Raw genomic sequence first — 24,307 nt, 5'->3', positions numbered from 1 at the left:
TAGTGACTTTTTTAATCTTAAAATAAAAATTCTGTTATGAAGCCATTGCTGCATAGGAATGTGAGCTCACATGTAAAGCAGTAAAATATAGAAAGTCCTAGTAAATTTTAATTTTTTTCTACTGACTTACACCTCTTACATTTACATTTTTCTACAACAGTTGACATGTAGCACTGTACAGAGCCAGCCAAACCCACAACAGAACCAACATTTACAATTCAGTTGTTTAGGAAAAGTTCATGATTTCCATAGGCTCACACCCCTCTCTGAACGAGCCTTTCCTTGCCTGTGTGGGTTCAGAAACAACAGATAAATCTGGAGAACTGAGACCAATCAAAAGCTTTAAATGCTGCTACTAAAGGTAGCTACAGTGTGCCCCAAAGTGCTATGAAAATCTTTCAAGAGCAGCTACTTATATATTTCATATCATTTTAACACCTATTTGTAGTGTGGAAGGGTTACAGTCAGTGTTTTGGCCAAGAAGTTTCTTCAGAAGAAAACTACAACAAGGACTCTATTATCCAAAACCAAACAGGGTGATACTCTGTTTTAATTTCCCCATACTAACTGACTGGCAAAAAATACAACTCAATGCAAGAAAACACAAAACAAAACCATCCCCAAAGCCAAACCACCCTAGCTCGGAGCAACTCCATTTCCATTAATCAGAGAATAAAATCTATCTTCTATAAAACCTGTTCCTGAGTGAAAGCAAGCCTGACTTAAAATCAGTTGTTTCCCTGTTACCCAGAAGGTGTCTGCCACTGGTGTAAGGCAGTGTATGCCCTGTGTATCCATTCACAACCTGCCCAGCTAAACCTAAGTTTGTAATTCAGTTTTGTGCAGCTTGTTCCTAAAGATCTTGTAATTACATCCCTGTTTGGATGACTACAAGGTTATTAATGTCCAGCAATGAAGATGAAAGTAGACAATTTATTACGATTTGGCACTGAACGTCAATCAATTCAACCAAAAAGAATCTATTTTTAAAAAAATATATAAAAAAAGGAATAATATCACGGCTTAGCATGCTTCCTGCTGATCCGAAAAGTCTGTCTGATTATATCGAGTCAGTCAGCAAGGTGGATTTAAAACAGTGTATTGGAACTCCACCAGCATTATGAGATCCCAGTGCCAGCCAATAATTGTGAGACAAAGCCAAGCTAACAGAGGATGCCCCAAAGTATCTTTTAAATCCATATTGGATTAGGTGGGACTGTACTGCAGAAAACACGTTACACATCGCTGGAGCCACTCAAGGATCAGACACAGGGGCTCTGTGAGGTTACAGACACAACCAGGACACGGAGCTGGTCCAGTGTGTGCTTGGAACTCTGATTCACCAGTCATTTCATAGCCCACCTCTTACATAACTCAGAGCTCACTGTACAGGAGCTTCTCGTGCAGCAAGAGATGAGAAAGATGAGTCACCACCAGCTGGCATTGAAGGCTCTGGGCTGGGACACCTCCGGTCACAAAGTATGGACCGGTTCTACATGTATTTATTATCAGCAAAACAAGCCTTTCTCTTGTTGCACAGTAAGAATTATATAAGACTGTTCTTCCTGGTAAAGGTCTTGTGAAATTTTAAGTAATGTAGAGTTTAAAAAAAAAAAAAAAAAAAAGCCTGGAAAAAACCTTGCCATTTCCATTAAATATTGACCTTCTGAAAGAGCAAGTTGGGAATAAAACATCTCTTATCTTAATCAGTTTGGTGGAAATTAATTTAATTTATATTTTAAGGTTGTATTTACTGTTACAGATCCAGGGCAAGGGAGGTCAAACTTTTTAGAACTATCCATTTATATAAAACATTATTGTTTAAAGAAGAGTCCAATATTTTTTTAGTCTTATTTTTAAGCATGGACTTCAGTGGTGCTGCTCCTAAGTGCATCTTTTGCCAAAAACATTAAGGATTGAGGGATTAAATTCATGGTAAACTGCAAACAAACACAAAACAGCTTTTCAAACATTGGTATATTGACTTGAGTGGTCTAATAGAGGCTTGAGCTTTGTCTCCATCTAATTTGACCTTCAGTTTAGTTTGACCTCTCAGGCAAGAAAGTCTAGACATTGACCTTGATTGAACTGAACATTTTCCCTTTTCTCTGTTGTTCTAAATAATTTTAAGCACACAATCACTAATGCAGATAACACCATTACTTACTCTAACAGTAAAACTGTTCACAGGACATTTTCTTTGACTGCAGAAACAAAAATGTCAGTATTTGACAGGAATATACCAAAGCCATGTCCACAGTATATGACAAGTTGATATATATATTGCTGTTTTCACCAGAAATAAAATTGGTCTTTAAAAAGGCAAAGAAATGTAACAGCCTCCTCAAATCAATATTAACCACTGCTAATCTCTGTGACCTAACAAGAGAAAGCACCTCCTCTATTTTCTTATGCAGCCTTGACTTTTAGTGTGAAATATTAAAAATGAAAATACAGTTCAATGTAATTACAGGAAACATCACTAATGATGTTCACATGTTAATTTTCCTCATGCTACCCAAGCGGTTGAAATCTAATGACACAGGAAGACCATTATTTTATTTTTTCCATTAACCCTATAAAAAGTAAGCACGTAGAGAACTAAAATTTTAGTGTTTTCTATAAGCACTGTCTTAGCAGGAAATGTTTTTAAAAAGCAGAATGAAAATTCAAACATTATCTGGATGGAAACTTTTTTTTTTTTTTTTTTTTTGAAGCATGCTATAAGCCTGTTAAGAGTTGGATTAAAAAATGCTTCTTCGAGTTCTCACGTTGCCAGGACACTAAGAAATCACAGCTCAAAAAGTTTTCCTCTCAAAATGAATTAAAGCTCAGCTCTCACAGCTGGCTTTTTTAATACCACACAATCTATGTCGGTGTAATAAATGACTAGTTTTTATTTATTACTCAGCGACTGGAAACCTCAGCACATGGGCCAAGCTAAATTAATTGTCAACTCGGTCACTGATTTGCCAATGCACAGGAAAATGATGCCTAAATACACTGTTTGTATATATTTGAAATCTTGGCAAAGCAAGAGATGTCACTTATCTTCAGGTTGTCAGCCCCTTGTAAAAATCACCTCTCATCCAGCACTTCCATCAACCCCTTAGAAAGGTACCTGTCGTTGTTCTATATGGTGGTTCTGTACCAGCTGAATGATAACTCAAATGTCTTGAAGAAAGAATCACCTCTCTCAATTCCTCTGAAGTTCGAAGAAAAGCTTGGAGACTGCACAGCCAGTGTTAACTATTACACTTAGAGTAACCACACTAACAGGTGATACTACTTGTTAATTAACTCTGTACTTAAAAGACTATGGGTTTAAATCCTTCAGACTTGGAAGAGCATTCCATAAAGTGCTCTGTGAGGATATTAGGTAGCTACACATACTTATTGACATAGTGCATTCTGTATTGTTTCAGTAAAGCTTTATGTTCTTAAATTACTGCTGCTAGACTTTACTTCTTTAGGACACATGCATTTTGAATGTCTTCGATCTTACATAATCTTTTAACTATTCAGCTGGACCTTATAAACAAAATCTCCTTTAATTCTGTGCTCCTCCATTTCAATTCTGTTATAACACCTGTTTTCTCCACGCAATACAAGGTTTGGTGAATTTAAACAAGTACAAGCCAAACATTATATATAAATATTTAAATATTTATGCACACAGATATACACACAACAAGACAATATTTGCCGTTATATTCTGAGCCTTTTAAAAGGACAGAACACTTAAGTATGGAAGTTTTAAAAAAAAAAAAAAAAAGAAAGGCATAAAAAGCACACATTAAGACATCGGTACTATTAAATCCCCTGACACCACTACAAATAAATGTTTACACATGAATCCTAACAAGAAGAGTTGAAAAAGGACTCTGGTTCAGAGACAGGGAGTTAAGAGCTCAAATCGCATCCATTAAGGCTCCTTATTTAAATTTCACTTTGGGTGTACGCGAGAGACAAAACAATGTCTTGTCAAACTGCCACTCCACGTAAGGTCTACCAGGGACGCGCTCCGCTGTGAGCACACGCTGGTACATTGTCTCAGCGCTGGATGTGATACATGCCAGCAATCTCTGCCTCCACAGCCAGGAATTTATTATTAAGAGCAATTCCCAAACAGCTCAATCGCAGGGCTGTACGTGAAACACCAAAGCGCGTCTACGTTTATTACCTTTGCCAACAACAAAATATTACCGTCCCTTAGTGCTTCCTGCAAATCTGCAGCAATGATGCAGATTTTTTTTCTTTAATTCCCTTTCGGAATACAAATGCCTGCCTTCTCCTATTGCTGCCCTTTCCTAACCGAGACGCGCTGTGGACAATAGTTTCTGAATCAGCGATACCTTCCCACACTGTTGGCAAACACTGAAAAAATAAATAACAACATCGTACTTCAAGCCCGGAAGAAAAGGGGGAAAGAAAAAATAAATAAATTAAGGAAAAGAAGCAGCTTAAAGAGCAAAGGCAAAATTAAACCACCGTGAAAATATCAGAAATACCAGCGATGAAGGATGAGAATTAACAGGCAGAAAAGCAGCAGCAGCAGCACTTATTGCAGAGGCACAGAGAGAATCCTCCTTCCCTGGAACTCATGCAACTAATGACCTCTCCAAGTGCTGAATTCCAGCTCCGGCACACGGACCGCGCAGTGCCCGGGTGTGACACACACACACACACACACACACACATCCCGCATCCCAACTTGTCAACTCCGCTAACGCAATTACAGCACGGGGGGGACGCGGGAGGCAGGAGCGCCACAGACCCGAGAGCGCTGCGGCTCCGGGCGCCGCTGCCGAGCGCGGAGCGGAGCGGAGAGCCCCGAGCATGTCGGCAAGTACCGAGTGAAGAGCATTTACCAGCAGCGGCGGCGGCGGCGGCAGCAGCAGGTTGAGCAGCCCGAGCGCCTCTCGCCGTTCTCTGGGCGACAACTTCGCACCGGTGCGGATTCCTCCAGTGAGGAGGGGAGGGACGCCCCCCTTCCCTGTCGCTCTGCCCTGCTCTCCTCTCCCTTCCCTTCCTTTCCTTTCCCGTCCCGTCCCTCCCGCAGGAGCGGAGCGGAGCGGCGGGAACAGCCGCAGCCTCGCGCCGCCCCCGGGGGAGCGCGGGAGCGGAGGGAGCGCGCGGGGAGGCGGGAGCGCGCAGCGGGAGCGCGCCCCGCTCAGCCGCGCTCCGGGCGCGGCCCCGCCGCTCCTGCCCCCCCCTCCTTCCACCGGCAAAGGGGACCGGGAGCGCGCGCCGCCGCCAACCCCCCGCCCGCGGGAACGCGCGCGCGGCCGGGAGCGCGCCGGGAGGCAGCGGCGGAGCGGGGATGCGAACAGGGATGAGGAGACGGGAGCGGGGATGGCACCGGCGGCGGCGATGGCACCGCCGCTCGTGTGTGCCCTCGCTGCCTTGACCGCCCCTGCCCCGGCCCGAGCGCTGCCGCAGCGCCGCGGGAGGCGGGGACGCGCCCGGTCCCCGCCGGGATGCCCATCCCCGGACCTCCCTCCCACCGCCCGCCGGGGCCCGAGGGGGCAGCGACGGCAGAAAAGCTGTTAAATATACCGCTGCCATCCTTTGGCCACGAGTTAGAACCCTTTCAGCAAACTGCTGTCAGTTCTGCAGGATGGAATTACTTTAGCTATAATCTTGGGAGCTGACCACGGGCGAGCCCCAGACATCACGTTCTATATAGCGTTACTTCCAAATTCTGCGCAGAATACTTGTCTTTTCTCTGAAATAATTCACTGTCGACTGTTACTGAACCTTTGATTCCCCCCCACACACACACACCACACCACTGCTGCACATCTGCAAGACCACCAAAAGCAGGAGCACTAAAGTAGATCAGGAAACAAGAGGATGCCGAACTGCCAGGCACAAGCTGATGCCAACCCATAAAACTTAGTACGTATTCCTGGCAAGGCCAAAGGGAAAGCAGCAACTGGAGTTAACCAGGAATCACAGAAACAGCAGTGAAAAGAAGCCTTGGACACGGGTAATGCACGGCAGCAGGGCCGACAATGCCACTTAACAACTTCATGTCCATATTCCATAAAATAGAAAATCTCTGCAGGGAAAGGGAGTAAATTGGAGCGCACTGGATTAGCTGTAGCTGGGGAAAGTGTACTGTGAATGTCTGATTAGAGAGAAACTACAGCAGAGTTAATTTTCCAACTGCAACTGTAGTTTTTTAACTGTCAACAAAGAGCAGGAGTTTTAAGGGGCAATCCAGGAAGCAGCAGGGAAGCATCTCTCAGCTTTTCAAGGTTAATTGAGAAAAGGGGAGAGTCGAGTATACTGGTAGGACTCGGGAAATTACATGCAATGGTGCCGCTTGAGGACTGCATCTATTCACAGGAGTGAAGAAGATTCAGAGCCACAGCTTCTCCCTGGCCTCATCTTTTTCCATGGCATTTCACAGATTTCAAGATGTGTCCTTGTCTTTAACTCTGTGGTCAAGATTTTAATGTACTCTGCATGGCAGTGTCTTGATTCTGCAGAGAGACTTGTGTACAGACATACTGCAACAGTCATTTTACTGGAAATAATATCTCTGAAAATAAACTAGATGGCAAAAAGGAATGCTAGAGATGTATTAAAAAGACTTGCAGTTAAGTAATGAGTTGTCCCTATCAAGAGGAAAGACAGAATTAAACATTTTGATAAATGTAAGTTTGAGTGAAAAAGGTAATGGAATGTCTGCAATAGCCGTCCATAAAGCATGTGACTTGATGCTCATGATGATTAAAGAGAAATTATCAAAAACCAGAATTCATTTGGCTCACACATTCTAAAGGTATTTGTAAAACTTTATCCCACTGGAGTATTTCTAGCAGTGATCTACAGAATATTGCAAAGCTACTTTAACAGCAGTGATTTGAGAGAGAACAAACAAATGGCTGATTAAATGCCATGCAACAAGGATTTGTTGCTGGTCAATTATGATGGATACGGGTTAATGGCACAGACCCGTCCAGGCGCCTTGGTGAGGTGGCCTCATTTGTTCAACAGAGCTGTTGAAGTCAAGGTCAGGCACCCAGCGAAAAAGAACACGGGTGACATTTCAGGCTGGGGGGACTGTTTTCTGGAAGGCAGTTTACAATAAACAGCATTAGTTTGTCCTGGTGAATAACTGAATACATGCTCCCACTGTTATGGGTTAGTGAAGATGACAGCTGGGAGTGGATGGGTGGCAGAGAGAGCATCAGAGCAAAAATAAACACAAGTTACATGTCTAGGCAGTATTAGTAAGACCAATGTGAGAATACTGGTTTTGTGTCCACACGTAGGAATAATGTTAATTATACAAAAACTGGAATAACTGAGAGACAATTAATGCAGGTTTTAGAAGGATAACTGTGTCTTCTGCCTAAAGTGAGAGTGCTAACAGAAGACAGGGAACCATGCTCTCTCTTCCTCTTGTTCTCTGTTTATAATGATCTTGGATTCCTTTAGATGTGGTGATACAGCTTCAACAGAAGACAGGTTTGTTCCCTTCCCTTTAATCTGATGCTTAGGGTAATCTCCTGGGAGTGGGAGACATGCCCCTGAATATGCATGAGGCTGCAGAGAATAAACCAAGCACCTCATTTCTTGGGTCAGATCTCTTTAACTACTGGATTAGTAGGTAAATGGTGACCACTGGCTACACCTCCTCTCTCACGTTTTAAATACATCAGCTCTGTTTAGTTCTTTAGAGGAAAGAATGTAAGTGCCTCCAAGAACAAGTACCAAGCAGTGAATCTCAAGTGAATATAAGAGTATTCCTTCAGATTTTAGCAAAGTGCCTGAGGAATGGGACTGCAGCCGGATCCCTGCCCCTGTTGGCTCCCTCAGTCACTGCTCCATGCCAGGCAGGGCTGTGATGCGCTGCCCACAGCCTGCATCAGTTATCAGCTTCAGTCCCTCACATCTTTGGGGCTTCTCTCAGAATCACCTTGTCACTCACAGAACCTGCTGACACGAGAGCATCTTGTGCCCTTTCAGAAGGGCCACGGCTCTATCTTCTCACACTTCTTTGAAAAAGTGACCTTCAGTGTGATTTAAAAGGAAAGAAGAAAGGAGACAACAAGAAAGATTAGCAGTTTAGTGGTGGGAACTGCTGGGTGCTTGTCCCCTTGCCTTTTAAGCACGTCTGAACTTTCTGACCTGGAACTGCTGATTTTTCAGTGTGTCCCTATATATCATTATTCCTCTATTCACATGTAGCTGCTCCACCACACACATTGCTACAACTTGAATAAAACAGGTGTAATTAAAGAGTTTCTGGGAGCTGATGCCATGTAAATGCTTTGCACAACCAAGGTGAAATTTTAGTACTGCAGCTTATTAACGACAGGAACATTTTACCTATGTGATGTGCATTCTGGTGTTGCTTGCACTCTAAATAGAAATGAAAATCTTTCTGAAAGTTCTGTTGCACCTCAAATGAAAGTTATGGGATTGTTGGAGGGGTTCCTTGGGTGAAGCTCAGGTGCAGTTCACTGGCTGGCATCACACAAGGGGTCCATCCCAGGTGATAGCTGCAATTTTTTCAAACCCTGTAAATTAGAATTTGTGAAATGCAATGATCCACCGTAACAACATAGGACTCTTTAGAATAAAGAGAGAGCTTATCCTCCTGAACAATGCCTCTCAAATGCTTTAACATGTTGTAAAGAGGATTATTTTAATTAACTGGTACAACTTCCTACATTTATCATATATACTGGAATATCATTAGTTGCACCTGATTCAGATGTCCAATTTTCATTCTTAATCCTATGCCTGCAATTGCATAGTAAGAAATACATTCTCTGAACAGTAGTCTGAATAAGAAAAAAGTAGAAAAAAAAGAATGCACATGGGAATATCTATCTGTTCCAAGGAAGTAACCAATGGTGGTGTGGGAGAAGGAGCTTGATGTCATGCAGTGAGCTACCAACAGAGGAGGAATGGCATGATGTAGAATTTTAACACAGAATTTTAACTAGAATAACCATCTTTGGTAATTTAGTAAATGTGTTGTTTGTTTGATACTACAATAAGAGAGTTTGTGTCACCTCTTAAATATTGCCAGGAGCTGTGTGTAATTTGTCAAACAACAAGAAAAGAAAGGTGTTCAAATTGTATTAGTATTTACAGATAGTTTCCAGTCTCTTTAGCCTTTTTCTTTTTTTTTTTTTTTTTTCCCCTTCTCTTCTAGAACCAGCCCATCCACCTTGCAAGAATTATAGCCTGTCTTTGAGATGGCTCAAATGGAAGCACTGAGCAGGTAGAAAGCCACTTGGTATATGCTTGAACAGCTCTGAACAATTCAGTGTCATCAACAAGTTTGCAGTTCTGGAAGAAAAAGAGGAGGGGGAAAATAAAACAAAAAAAGATGGAAAGTCCTTGTAGGTAATACCTGCTCAGTGGAAAATAGAGAAAAAGTGAAGACTTTTACAGGCACAGAACACTGTTGTACTTCAGAGGAATTGCTGCTTGTCAATGAGCGTGTTCAGTATGCACAGCCATCCCTGATGGAACCCCATCCCCATGCAGAACTCCTCAGAATTCCACCCGTGTGGCCTGGTGTGTGCCTGCAGTGCGCTCTGCACGCAGCAGGCTCTGCACTTACATACCTAACCCCCTTTTCCCCTGTAGTGCCTCTGCTGGCCACAGATATTTCAAAGGAATTCTGAGGAATAGGGCTCCTAACCAGCTGCTGACTTGGGCCAATGCCATCTGTAAGCAAATGATGAGCCTCTGCTCATCTGACTGATCAAGAGAAGAATTCACTGGGCACTGAGAAGAATTCTTGTGTTTAAATTGTCCAGCTCTCATGACACATCACCTTATTAGTATTAAAATTAGGTGTCGCTGTTGAAGAGCTGGTGGGATGCACTGTTTCCACAGGAGTTACTGTGCTAACACACACATGGATATCAGGGCAGTTCTTACTCTGTGAATCACGACCCAGGTCTTTCACCTTCCTTTGGCCCACCCAGTTACTGGAGTCCTACTGATTTCTGATACACTTTTTGGATTCCAGTTCCCCCATACTGAAATCTGTACTGTCACTACTGTTGTAAGATAAATGGAAAATACAGTTGTTAACTAGTCCTTAGCTCGATTTTGCAAACTCCTGACTGTTACTGAGAGTAGTTGCAAATTATTGCAATGTTTATTCTCTCAACCATTTAAACGACTGGCACGGCAGAGGATGAACAGTTTCACTTGTCCTCCCGCTGTAATTACTGAGAGGTTGTAGCCATCACGTTAAAGGAAAACTATTTGCTTTATGTAGTTGTTCATATATGGAAATGCCTTTGGTTTTTTGGAGTGGGAGAAAATACTCCAAGGTGATTATGAGGAGTATTCTGGACAGTAATAACAAGTTCACTGACGAAGTGAACAAAGGATAAAGTCAACATTTATTTCTGATGCCAGAAGTGGTTTTTCTCAGCTCTGTATGAAGTGGTTTTGGTGTGAATGAGTTACACCACAGATACACACTCTGCTCAAGAGTGAATGGGGCTGAGTTTGGGTAAATGGCACCACACACAGACGGTTCTAGTACCTAGTCTGGGTAAAAGGTCATTTGAATTGTTTTAGCTGCAATAAGTGGTAGAATAACATATCTGGGAAAATAAAGAGAAAAGGAAACTAGCAGGGTATAAAGGATGCAGTAGCTATTTTGCATAATACTGAAATCAGTCAGTCCAAGTTTTGAAGTCTGACTCAAAAGCATGTTAAGTTTGCAGTCTGCTTCAGCAATAAGGGTGTAAACAGGTACAGACAAATCACCTGCTGCAGGGTGCATGGAAAAATGCAAAGAATGATTGGGGAAACAAGGATGAGAACAAAAAAAACCCCATAAAAACAGAAGAGTCCAATATATAAAACAGGGCATGCAGTTCATGACAGTTTACCTTCTAAGTGATAAACTTGTATCCCCGTATGAAATGCCAACGCAAACTTCACCAGCAGTGTTTGTTGCTTTTAAATAAGACCATTCTGGAGACCGAGGGAGGAGGGGGGGGGGAAAGCTGAATTTGTTACCTAAAAATACTTTTCCAGATCAATGGATCCTTTTAACTTCCATGGGCTCACTTGTGAATGTAAAATATAACAGAACAATATTTTTCCTTTTCTTAATATAGAATTATCAAGAGAATAAGAAATATTAAATAATAAGAAAACAAGATAAAACTCTCAAGATCTGGATCACTTTTTTTCCAACAGGTAGCATAATTTCTTTGCTATTGCACAGCATTTTTAATAAAATAATGAAATACTAGAGATGGGTCTTAAGTAAGCTATTATTTAATTTTATTTTTGCTTTGTTCAACCGTAATTTACCCCATCCTTCATGACTAATTTTTATGTTCTGTGCCTTCCTATACACTGTTTTCTTTTGATGCAAAGTATTTCCTTGAGAAGAAGTTCCATGCAAGCACACGAAAGTACTCACTTGCTTAATTTATCTTCTGACAAAATCCAACAACTCCATTCAGGATCAGGGCCCTATTTTGCTACTGCCAAAAGAGGATGACACAGTCCTCTCCCTGTGAAGGTCATGGTTTAAGTGCCTGGTTTCCTGAATGCTGTATGAAAGAAGGATGATGAACTTCGCTGTTATCAGCTACTTTGTGTGAAGAAAGGTGCAAGATAAAGAGGAACTTTTCATGCCTGATCTCCTTTCATTATCTGTTGTGTTAAACTGCACCGAGCAGTCCCCGAGAAGCCCAATATTTAATGCATTGGCTATAACAGCACCGGGCCATAGATTCATAAAGTGATACGGCACACACAGTTTACTTGCTGTAAATATGTATAATGCAAAGAAACGGGTCCATTCATCACTCCTACTGGTTAGAACTCCTGCAGTGCACAAAGAAAGGGAGGCATCTGTAGGAGAACGGGAAGTTTGAGCAGGAATTACGTTTTCAGGGGTGTGTCATCTACAATGTCTGTTTTAAGGTTACAAAAATAATGTGTCATAGCAATCACTAATGAAATGATTGGATGCCTAAACACATTTTATCAAACTGTAGATAAATAGGAAAGAATGAAACAAAGCATAGTAACTGCAAGGTTTGCTTTGTCTAGATGTTGTATAAAGTTGAAAGTGCTGAAAAAGGAAAGAGAATTCAAGCAACCCAAGGAACAATGTGAATGTTTACTCAACTAGATTGGTTTAATGGGTGTTTTCTTTTGTGTTGTTCTCTTACTTACATATATATAAAATTTTTAAAAATATGTCATGTTTGATATATAAAATCTGCCAAATTAGTGACATACAACTTCCTTATAGTTTTACTCTCACTTCATTGTCATTTTTCTGTATTTTCAAACAATTGTTTAGTTTGCCATGCTCATTAAAACATCATTTCTTTGCATCTAAAGGAACTTGTAAATGCGGGTTAACACACTATGACACTAAGGCTTATTAAGCAAGTTATTTTATTCTTCCTATTCTCTTCCAAAGACATGTACGCATACTTAAGTTATTTAAAATAATTGTCTGGGTGCTCTCACATTATTCAGTGTAAAATAGGAGAGTGGCAGAACTTTCACACTGATACACATTTGCAGAAATGACATTTGTGAAACCGTATTTATATGTTCTCTGCATTCTCCTGCCCTATTAGTGTTAGCAAGGTGTGAGGGATCCTTTGTACTATTCATGTCATAAGCTATTCCCAGGCTAATTTCTGATCTCGGGGGGAAAAAAAAGGGTGTAAGCTGAGACTGTCAGATCCTCAGTGAGAGCACATACATGGGATATAAAGGTACCTCAAAAAGAGAACTGAAAATTCTCTCAGTGTCTCCTCAGGAATGTGAAACTTAGCTTACTTTTACCAAGATTATTTTTTTTTAAATTATAACTTTTGAAATAGTAAACTGAAATAGAAAGTCTGAAATAAAATATATTATATTTAAAAACATGTACAAAATTAAATCTATAAAATCAAATGCTGCCTTTTTTTTTTATTTTTTTTACATTGGTAATAGGATTCTGGAACTGGAATTCACTCATCATTGAGTACATTGTACACCATTTATCACAAGAATGCTGCAGTCTCTCAGGTCTGATGACCTGCTTCACTTACAGAAAGCATAAAAACTGACTTTTCCAGTGTTCCAAAGAAACACGACTCTAAATATAATTAAGAATACATGCCTGCTATGCAAGAAGACACAGTTTGTACTCAGTCACTAACGTGTTTGTATTCAAACTTCAACACGTGCCTAACAATGGGCTGTAAAAACTTGGTGTCTGCCCATGACACCGACTGCTACTCGTGACATAATTAAAGCTCGTCCCTGGCAATTAATCACCTTGACTGCCAACAAACAGTGTATTTATCTTCATTACCTTCCTCTCCACGGGAGGCTTTCCCTTTCTGCCAGGGAGCCAACCCCACGTGCGGGGGATGGAGGTGCCCGGGGATGGAGGTGAGCTCTGCCCCTCCATCCAAGGCCTCGGGGACAAAGGCAGCCCCTTGGAAGGGCTGGGGTGGCACCTGGCAGAGCTTCACAACCGGGAGAAAACCACCCACCAGGGACGGGGGGAGTAAACCAGAGCACACCCATCTGGGCCAGGCATGAAGTGTAACTCCAGCCACAGCAAACCCAAGGCTGTTTAAGATTATGATTTGGTATTTTCGGCTTCCTCATGTGTTTTAATTAAAGCCAAACAGAATTATGGACAGTGCAAATTATTTTTTCTCAAGTGAGAAACAAAAGAGAGGATGCCAGGCTAATTTATTTGCTTTTGTTTGCATCTCTTTTGCCGTGATTATTTTAACAAATGAGTTTACTAGCTGGAATGTTTGGTAAAATAATGAAGCAAATATTGTTAAATATTGTGATTATTCATAGCAGAACCTATAAGTTATGTTTCTTCAATTGGAAAAGAGAAATGTGTTCTACGACCTACGTACCCATTCAAAAAGAGCTTGAATATTCAGAAAGCTCTGCTTATGAATGAATTACAGACAAAAAAATTATGCATAGATATTATTCAGCAAACAGTTTGAACATATACATCAGAAAAACTAGTTTGTTTGGAAAACTTGCAAACACATAATGGAGCAAAGAAATTATTCATTATGAATTATTTGCACAGCATCTGTCTTACTTTCTCATGTTAATTGCCTCTGCTAAACCACATTTTCACCCCCTCAGTATGTAAATTTAAATGATTTTGCATATTTTCTGAATACCCAGCAAATGCATGTTTCATTACCTTGCTGCTTACATTTTTTGTCACTCTAATTGCACTGGAGTTTATATAATTTTAAAAATTTGACCTACCAGCTTCCTGTAGATTGCAACCTCTTCCTCTGGATTCTGAATATTACCTAAAAAAAACAAAAACAAAAACAAACCCCAAATTAAACCCGTGCATATTAACCTTGTAAGGTAAGTGTTAATTCCCACTGTATTTATAAAAGCTAAGGTTTGGTTTTAATCACAATACTTTTACTGTAATTATTATAAATCTAGGACATGACCCACAATCGATTTGATTTAACAGAGAGAATTTTACTGACTTTTGAGAGCCTACAGCAACGGGGTGATGTATCACTGTAATCCTTTTGTGCTTCCTAAGAGGTACCACTCCAGTGTATAATTATTCTTTCTACAAATACAAGCTTATACATCAGGCAGTTTGATTTCCTCTAAAAATATCTCCCTTTTTCACTGAATTTTGTGAAATTTTGGTTCTTTGACCACTAACTCATGTTGGCTCTCCAAGAAACTCCACAAGAGGAAAATATGCCCATTGCCTCCTGCCTTTTCTTTGCAGTGACTTCATGCCCCCCACAGAAATATGTGTCTTGTGAAAAGCAGTGCTGGCCTTGGAAACCAAATGCAAGTTTAACCCTTTAGGACTGTTAACAGGAACAACCAACCCCTCCAGCCAAGTCTGTCCCACTGGGTCACTGAGAGAGCCTCAGGAGGGGCTCCCCATTGTCAGCACACACACTCTGTTGGAGATCTGCAGAAAGCACTCCTGTTACAGCTCTTTGAGAAGCACAAAAATACACTTTCTTAATGGCATAAACCCTTCTGTTTAGGATTCCATCTTCAGTGTACCACAAAAATACATAACCCCTGAAATGATTTGCTTTTTTCTACTTTATACTGGGGTTACAAAACACTGCGTTAACTTGGGTAGCACAAGCGGGTAAAAACATACGCATTCATTTATTTGTGCTGTGGGCAGAAACCTGGCTGAATGCTTCCAGCAAGTGTTTTGTAATAGCCATTAGTACCTTGCCAAGGCACAGGAGGCAGATGTTATTGCCTGCACATCTCCATTAAAAACTCGGGTTTTCCAGCATCTTAATGGATTACAGCAGGGGAGAGGAAATCAGGATATAGTGTCACGATACAGTACTTTTTGTATTACTATGAAATTTAATTGACTCATCCTCTACAGGTATTTGTGGGTTATGACAGAATTTCTGTCATGAGAAGTTCCCCAGTACATCACAGGGACCCCAGTACTGGGTTTTGCTGCTGATCCATCCACCCTTCTGTTCCCTAAAGCACCAGGCCTGGCTCTCAGGTGACTTCTGAAATGAACAGCACCAAAAAATTTTGGGCCTAATCTTCAGCAACTCCTTTTATTGGTAATATACCTTTAGGCTACTAAACACATCTATAGGTTTCTCCTCTCTACAGGATGTGTTGTTCTGTGTGCTTTAGCAGTTCAGTGAGCTGAGCTGATTCAAATGAGCCTTGAAATGTTAAATACAACTTGTAATATCAAAGGTTCTCATATCAAATAATTTTCTTCCTGTGGATCCTAGGGAGATTAAGAACTCGTGCAGCAACTGAAATGTCCACTACTTACATCAAATATCTCAGCACTGGCTGTACCAGTACCTGTTCATTGAAGAAATGGCTGGAAAATACAATTGCAGCACTTCTGACTTTATTTGTAAATCAGGCATAAGGAGCATAGTATTAGGCCCATATGGTAATGAGTGAATGCTAAATGTTGAGTAATTACGTCCCAGTGTGACAGAAGCCTTCATGTACAACTTGGGATGATGTTTTCTTTGCAGCTGGTGTAGAAATTAATTTTTGGGTGGGACAGTAAACTAAATGCAGTATGGCTGCACCAAATTTTCCTTCAGTCCACTTATCTCAAAGCCCAGAGAAAGAAGTTGTCCCTTCTTTATTGTTTTTCTGGTTTTGCTTTCATGTCTTGCAGCAGTGGTTTTTTTATAGCTTGCTTGCCCTTCCTTTAATTCTGAGCTGAATTAAGATGAAGTATGGTTGGAATAGTCCAAAATACCAGCACCCAGAACACTCCTGTGTGTTCACAATTGAAGAATAGGAACTGTCAAGACATTGGCTGCTGCTTTCCTACCCTATGCTTTGCAAATGCAGAAGAGACACTCAGAGAAGACTCCTCTTTATCCTTGATCTCTTGGATCTGGTCTGTTTATCAGAACAGCCCTTGTGCACTTGCTGGTGTCCAAGGACCACCCTCCCTGTGCTGAGAGTCTGAGCTGGATCTCCTGTCCTAATTCTGGCACATTCCTACTGACACACATTTCTGTACTATAATTAACTTTAATTATCACATTTAAAGCAAGAATATGTCTTCTTTCTATGCACTTCTTGATAGTCTTATAAAAAATAAATATTTTGAAAGGCAATTAGTAAGTTACTCAGCGTGAAAATAGAGAGTTTATATTTTTCAGGACTAGCATTCTATTTGTAAATTCAGTCACACAGAGGATCAAATGGTTCTGGAAAATTCTGAGAATAATAAATGGGCAGACCTCAATATTGCCAACAATTTAAAGAATTATATTAGCATATAGAAAATAGCCCCACATTTATTTCAGGATCCTGGTTTCAGGAGAAAATGTGGAGTCTTGATGCCACTGTGGAACAACTGTTCACTGCATAATGACAATCACAGCATACAGAAAGAAGTAGGGAGTACGCTAATGGAAAGCATATTGTCATTTTCCTTGCATTAAAAGTCAAAGGCAATTAAAACATAATTTAATTAGAGAATATCTTATCAGCTGTAAAAAGTAAAATTGATTGATATGCATTGTAGGGAAAACTCGGCTGCTGCTATTTGTAAAGTGATGCTGAGGCTGACAAATTAGTCACTTAGTTTTCTTATTTGATAATTTCATGTATTTTTATATTTTCTTTCACCAGTGAAAGCATTTAATTAGCTAATGTTTAATTGCTCATTGTTTGGAAATGGAAAATGTTATAACTGCATTGTGATTTGAAGAGTTGTTGGCGTTGAGATGAAGCATCTTGCATGACTGTATCCTGCTCCCTCATTACTAAAAATATTTATCTGATAATAGGATTTTTCCTGTGATTCTTTTTGTCTGCACTACTGTCCAATAAGATGTTTTAGTCTCCAGACTGAACATCAGATGTAGCTGGAAACAGGTCAGTGCAGCTCAGAGCAGCTCCAAATCAGTGAGCAATCTCCTCACTTGGAAGAATCCGTATCACTCACCCAAGGGCTGAAATTTGGCCATGCAAAGGATAACCAGTCAGGAGTGATGGACACTGACAAAACAGCAAACCTATTTCTGGTTTTAAAAAGCCACACACACACACAAAAAAAAGGATACCTTTTTTTTTAAATCCCTCCTACATTCATTAAACCAGAAATTTGTGCTTAATCATCACTTCAGTAAAATGTTGAAAGGTGGCTTCTGTTAATAAATAATAAAAAAGTATCCAGCTATCCGTGCCTCTCTGTCAGTTTGATTCTTTAGAAGTGAGTTGATGACACAGTTTCATAATTTTTTGGCTATTCCTAATATTTCTGTTCTACTGAGAGAATATCAGCAGGCTAATGTCTGCATGGATTCCAAATGAATGCATTATTTCTCTCAGAATGAACACTTCTACAAGGAAATCATAGGACACTTTCAAAGGACTGGTAAATAAATCAATTAATAAAGTACTTAAATAAAAATTATCTGCAACACTTGACTAAAATCAGATACCAGTGCTTTAGGGTTAGGACACCTGAACTTTGTTTATGTTCCCTCTGTCCGAAGAACTTCTGCACCACTTTTAGAGATTAACTGGGTAAAGAGAGAGAGAATAATCTTCTGCTAGACTAAAACAGTGTCTTTGAGGATTTTTTTTTTCTTTTTAAGGTTTCATGTGGGTTTTTTACAAATAAAATCCCATTCTTCTTGGGTCTGTCAAAATCTTTTTGGACTGTGGCAGCTGTGGTTTTTCCCTGTCAGGAAAATCTATATAAAGGCAATTCTATAAAGCCTGGTTTCTGTGTGGTCTAACTTTTTTCAAAGTGGAGACCCATAACAATTGAGTATGATTAATAAGGTAATTTCTGTTTTCCTCAAAGAAAGGAGATCAGTGTACATGTACACCTTTTTATACTGGAATCAATTTAAGAGGATAGTTTTTCATATTAAATAGCTTATGAATAAGAATGGACTCATTTAGAGGCCAGAAAACATACAGAATTCTGTTTAAATATTCTAACAGTCTGAGAAGGGGAAAAAAATTGAAGAAGTAACTCAGCAGGTCTCTGACTTCGCTGTGATACATTTGATCCAAAAAAACCCACCCAAGAAATTGGAAAAAAAAAAAAAAAAGATAACAATCAATTAGTTGTTTCTCAGATTGTTGGAGACAACTGCCCTCAGGGATATAAAATGTTATAAAATACAATATATATCATAATAATGCAAATGCTTCTGCGTGGTGTTTAGCACTCGGTTGAAACACATTATTTCATTCAAAAAGTCACACAAAAAGCTGTATAAAAAACCATCAGCATGGTGCATAAATGCACTACTGGAAATGTACATTAACCATATAGCCTACTGCAGTTGCAGATGTCCCTGCTCAAGGCAGGGGGGTTGGCCTTTAAAGGTCTCTTCCCATCCAAACTATTCGAGGATTCTATCAACTAATGCCAGAGAGTAATTTATAAGTTTGTGAACAAAACCACTGAGAAAGCCTTAAGCTACATCCAAAGGGAACGTTTCATGAAAAACAGTGCAGTTATTAGGTCAAAAGCTTAAAGAGATAAACCACCAATTTGTTATTTCCCCAATTAAAAGTAATCGGGAAGGGATCGTTTCACAGCCTAATAAAACATCCCTCGTTTTTGCTGCTCATTATAAACATCTCTGTACTTCAGACACTTTGTCCTGGGAATTTATCAAAAATACCTGAAAGCAGTAGGTTTGCCAAAAAGGCATGATCACCTTTAAATAAGTAACAAAACAACATCTTACAACTGATGGCAGCGTGAGAATTGTTCAGGAACTGTGAGCTCCCCTCCAATTAATTTTACAAGGTGCTTAAAACTTTTATGCTAATCTATGAAGATAAACCTTTCCACAGTCTGTGCATGAAGGTGCCCTTATTTTCCTTATTGCTGTTGAAAATGTTGTACAAGAATTCAGCAAAAGTTCATGGGTTTATTTGGTGCTTTCAGTGTATTCCACACTGAACCCACAAACAGCCTCGCCACGGGTGCTCACACCGGTGTGCTCAAGCATCTACAGGAACACAAACTACACTGAGCAAGAGAAGAAGGCTCCTAATTTAAAAGATCCAGCTGTATTTTTGAGTGTTCATTACCTTTCCAGGGAGTCTCAGACAGCCAGCAGGATAAAATCCTCCTCTCTTCAGTTTTAAGTAGATCTACAAGAGGAGTACCTGCTCTTTGCTTTATTATCTTGTGGGTTTCTTACAAGGAATATTAAAAAAAAAATACCTTAAAGAGCATGTTACAGGAATCAAATTTACAGAAATAAAGTAATTTTATATATCGATGATTCAAAATAATTTCTGTTTCCCTTAAAATTTCCCCTGAAAAAATAATATGGGATGTAAAGACGTGTCTTTTAAATATCTATTAAAAAACAGTTGACTACCGACAGACAATAAATTCTGGGAATGCAAATCTCTAACAGCCTGGAGGAGATGGCTGTTCCAAACACAACACTGTGATTTCAATGAGCCAATTTACATCTGGGAGGCTGAAGAACGCTGGCAATGTCCACCTTGGGAGCAACAGCCACACAGTCCAAATGTGTGTTTTCCCAGATCTCCCTTTCCTGTTTAAAAATCCGTCTCTAATCATCTGTGCTTCGATGCTAGCAGGAACATCTCAGATGCTGTTAGGAATTACATAGGATGAAAAACAAGACTGGGAGGAAGGGTCTGTGTGGTGACAGAATGTGCTTTCAGTGTATAATGCTGCTTTTGAAAATGGCAGAATCATTGGGTTTTTGCTAACAAGACCAGTTTCTTTAAAAAATGGTTAATGCTTCCTAACAAAACCCATAAATAAGAAACTAGGGCAGGCAGTAATATATTTTGATGCATATTTCACTCAGAAGAATCCCAAAGCCCAACACAAACACCACTGGTCACGCACAACTGTAGACTTGAGGATAATCACTGCTGTTTAAAGGAACAGAGCCCCACGTTCCCAATGACAGGTTTCTAATAGAGTAAAAGAAATCCTCCAAAGTTCCTTCAGGTGATGGCAGACCTGACAAAAATGGTAATGGATTTTTGGCCAAGAAACTCAATATAAAGGCAAATAGAGAAGAGCTGTGTTAGTCAAACATAAGTTATTGGACTCATTACAGAGTAAATGGATGAAATGACATGATGTGCTATAGAGAAGGTCAGGTTACACAATCTAATGATCCCCCTTGGCCCTCCAGCAGGTGATTCTGTGAAACCCTGCTCCTGCTGGAAGTCTGTAATTCCTGTACTCCTATTGATTTATTTATAAGAGACCATACCCAGTAATGATACCTGCGCATGATTACTGATGGTATTTGTCCATGAATTATGTCTGTAAAGATGTGTTTAAGTAGAATTATGACTTGCATGTTTTGAATTTCACGGTGAGATCAAGGCCCAAGGATGAGAACAGGCATATTCATTTCCTAACAGGAACACGTAAAGTGAATTTCTTTGTTCACTGGTATTGCCAGTGCAGCTTCTCTGCAGCAAGAAAGAGAGCTGGAACAGAAGAGTCCCAGGTGCTGTAACTGCAACATCCAAAAAAAATATGGGGTGTTTTAGAGACTCACACCACTCTGTGGTGGCACTGCTGTACGTTACCATTCACCTCACAGCTCTCACCCAGGGCTGCTCTGGTGATGAAACTGGGAATTTTGATAAGAAAAACTCCACTAATGTGTTGACTCATAGTGATTTACAGATGATCTCCATGCAAGTCAAACAAATTTTGACAAAGAAATCAAGCGTTGTCACACAGTGTGACCACAATTCAGAGCTCACGTTTCTGATTCTGACTCCTGACTCTGTAAATAGACATTTAATGCCTACTGCAAAAAATGCAGTTGGTTTTTTTACTTTTAAGCAACATTAAGAAAATAAAAAAACGAGTAAATTACAATCTAAATATCCTGGAGCACTAACTATAAAGTGTTACAACTCAGCAGATACACATACGTGCATTTTATGTTATATGTACATATATAAAACTGGTATCTAAAGAAATCTGTGTCATACGAACTTGTAATATCAAACCTTAATTTTGGATAATAACAAAATGCAATTAAAAATCCATCTGAATATACAGAAGGCAAAATCTTGCATTTATATTACGTATATCCTTCTGCTCTTACAAATATTTTGAGTGTTGAGTTTTAACAGCTTTTCCTCATTATCAAATTTTCAAAATAAAATCCTGAAAGATACCCGAAGCTGTTCACCAGTACACCATTGTTATTCCTGTGACATTTCCTACTTTTTTCTATAATTAAACTCAGTGTAATGATATTTGGAGTAAAAAACCCTTGAAATATATACCAGAAAATATATCATCCCCTTACTAAAATAAGATGAGGAAAACTGGTTTTTACTTTCTAAATCCTTACCTCCTATAACAAATTTCCACGTTCAGTGGTATTAATATCATTATTTGGGCCAGAAATATTACTTTAGTAGATAATCTGTCCAATAACTTTTCTTTCCTTCTACTGACAAACATCCCAGTGAGTGGATCTGAGTTAAAAGAAGATGTTTGCTACACATACTTTACTGCTACTGTATCAGTTTATGGTTTGTTATTATTTCTTTTGCTTAGTCCTTGCCTACTTGCTATTCATTAGTTAAAGTAAATAACAAATTGGAGTCATGTGATAATGTCAGAGCTGGCTGACAGGATAAGTAAAACTCTATAAATGACCACTGAGGCATGAATTGCAAATAACTATCCAACATAAGTTATCCAACACAACACAGTTAGTGTATGAATACAGGTTACATTGGTGTCAAATTACACCAAAAGCCTCACACAAAAGACTCGGTGAAATCAAAAATAGGAATGTTAGAAGTTTATCAATATGTCACCCTAACAAAAGGCACTATTTTAAAAACAGTTATTTAGGATTGGCATCTACAACTTCTCTAGGCAACCTGTGCCAGTGCCTCACCACCCTCACAGGAGAGAATTATTTCCTAATATCTAATTTAAACCTACTGTCTGTCAGTTTGGAGCCATTCCCACTTGTCCTGTCACTCTAGGCCCTTGTAAATAGTCTCTGTTCATGTTTCTTGTAGGTTCCCTTCAGGTACTGGAAGGCCACAGTTATGTCACCCCAGGCTGAACAATCCCAACTCTCTCAGCCTCCTCCTCCCAGCAGAGCTGCTCCATCCCTCTGATCACCCTGGTGTCTCCTCTGGACTCGCTCCAGCAGCTCCATGTCCCTCCTGTGCTGGGCCCCAGGGCTGGAGACAGCTCTGCAGGTGGGGTCTCACCTGAGCAGGCCTGTCCAGCCTCTCACCACCAGGACCCCCAAGCCCTTCTCCCCAGGGCAGCTCATCCCCAGCATGGGTTGATCCCAGGGGTTGTCCTGACCCCTGTCCTGAGTGCTGAGGGTGCACTCAATCCCACTTTCTATGTAATTAATGTAGACATTAATTTACACTGGTCCCAGCACAGATCCCTGAGGGACACCACTTGCCCCTGATATCCACTGGGACTCTGAGCTGTTGACCACTACCCTCTGGATATGAACATCCAACCAATTTCTTATCCATCTACCAATCCACTCATTGAATGCATCTCTCTCCAATTCAGGGAGCAGGATGTCAAAGGCTTTGCACAAGTCCAGGTAAATGACACGTGTGGCCCTTCCCTTGTTCCACTGATGTAGTCATTCCACCAGAAATGGCCAGGATAATGCCCAGGAACTTTATCAGGGGACAATTTATTTTCAAGACTGAAATCTTACCAGATATTTCTGCTTCTCAGAGATAATCTTTGTAGGTAAATTAAAGGACAGGAACAGCAGAGGAAGTAAAGTAAGAGGAAGTATCCAACTCCTGTTAAGTCAGGGGCAGAATGCAGACCCCCTCCTGCTCTCTCCTGTACCTGTGAGCAGTTCAGGGGTGCTCACAAAACCCCACTGAGTGCTGCCCTTGCACTCTCTCTGCTTTAGGTTTCTAAAGCAAGAATCTTGGTCCTGGCTTGGATTATTGCATTCTTTCCACCACTTTCACCTGTGGCTGGAACACCTGAAAGCACAGGAGAATAACTAGAGGGAAGGGAAAAACTGAAAAGCACATCTGTTACCCTGAGGCCTCCTTCTCCAGGACATGGTGACCCTTGGTGGTTTCTCTCTGCTATTTCTTGCTGAAGTATAGAGCCAGGAGGATTTTCATTGTAATTCTTTCTGGGAATGTTATTCCAGAGTCAGGAGCTGCTTCACTAAATTTTGTATTAATAAGCTATGATGTTAAATAAAGCACCGAAAATCTTAATCAAAGCTATGAGTATCAACAAGAAGCGAAGGAGTAGCTAATAGATTAGCTGCTGAACAAAAGTTTTCTGTGATTAATTATATTATAGCTCACTAATTTAGTTTCCTCGATCTGTAACTTCAAATATCTATACTAATTAGTTGCCAACCTACAATACAATAAATGAGATAATGAAATAAAGATGTTTTAAATATCCCTTTCTATTATGTGTACAATTTGCAGCATGTTAAAAGACAAGATGAATTCTGATTTTTTTTAAAGGCTATATTACCATATCATTAGGTACACAAATGCCAAATAATCACTTTCTCACAAGAATAGTGTTCAACTACTAAATCCACAGGAATTTGGAAATAAAATAAAATACTGCACATCAGATGAAGGCTGACATGGGTTAAGCTTACAGCAAACGCAGAGACATCACACCTTTCTCCATCACATTTTCACCTGCTCACGTGATGCACACTTCTGCTTTGATGGAAAATTCCTTTGGGTCATCTTGGTGTAAAGCTGTTGGTGCTTCCAGCAAAATTTGCAG

The 24,307-nt window shown here is 40.1% G+C and overlaps 2 long non-coding RNA genes across 2 annotated transcripts in view; one reads left to right on the top strand and one right to left on the bottom strand.

The window, feature by feature from the left end:
• The window catches only part of LOC114067270, a 139,409-nt gene extending 134,289 nt beyond the window's left edge, over positions 1 to 5,120 (bottom strand). The window contains exon 1 of the long non-coding RNA XR_003573364.1: positions 4,872 to 5,120. This is a non-coding gene — a long non-coding RNA (uncharacterized LOC114067270). The remainder of the gene's footprint in view (positions 1 to 4,871) is intronic.
• A 358-nt stretch (positions 5,121 to 5,478) lies between these two features.
• Positions 5,479 to 9,337, top strand: LOC114067264. Its single transcript, XR_003573363.1, has 2 exons — positions 5,479 to 6,684; positions 9,182 to 9,337. It is a non-coding gene; the product is annotated as an uncharacterized LOC114067264 (long non-coding RNA).
• Positions 9,338 to 24,307: the final 14,970 nt, after the last annotated feature.

This window comes from Empidonax traillii, unplaced genomic scaffold (assembly GCF_003031625.1).
Source record: "Empidonax traillii isolate 1590-97213 ecotype Southwest subspecies unplaced genomic scaffold, ASM303162v1 scaffold22:size5013007, whole genome shotgun sequence".
Lineage (NCBI taxonomy): Eukaryota > Metazoa > Chordata > Aves > Passeriformes > Tyrannidae > Empidonax > Empidonax traillii.
The sequence above is the reverse complement of the archived record's forward strand: the minus strand, read 5'-3'. Positions and strand labels throughout refer to the sequence as shown.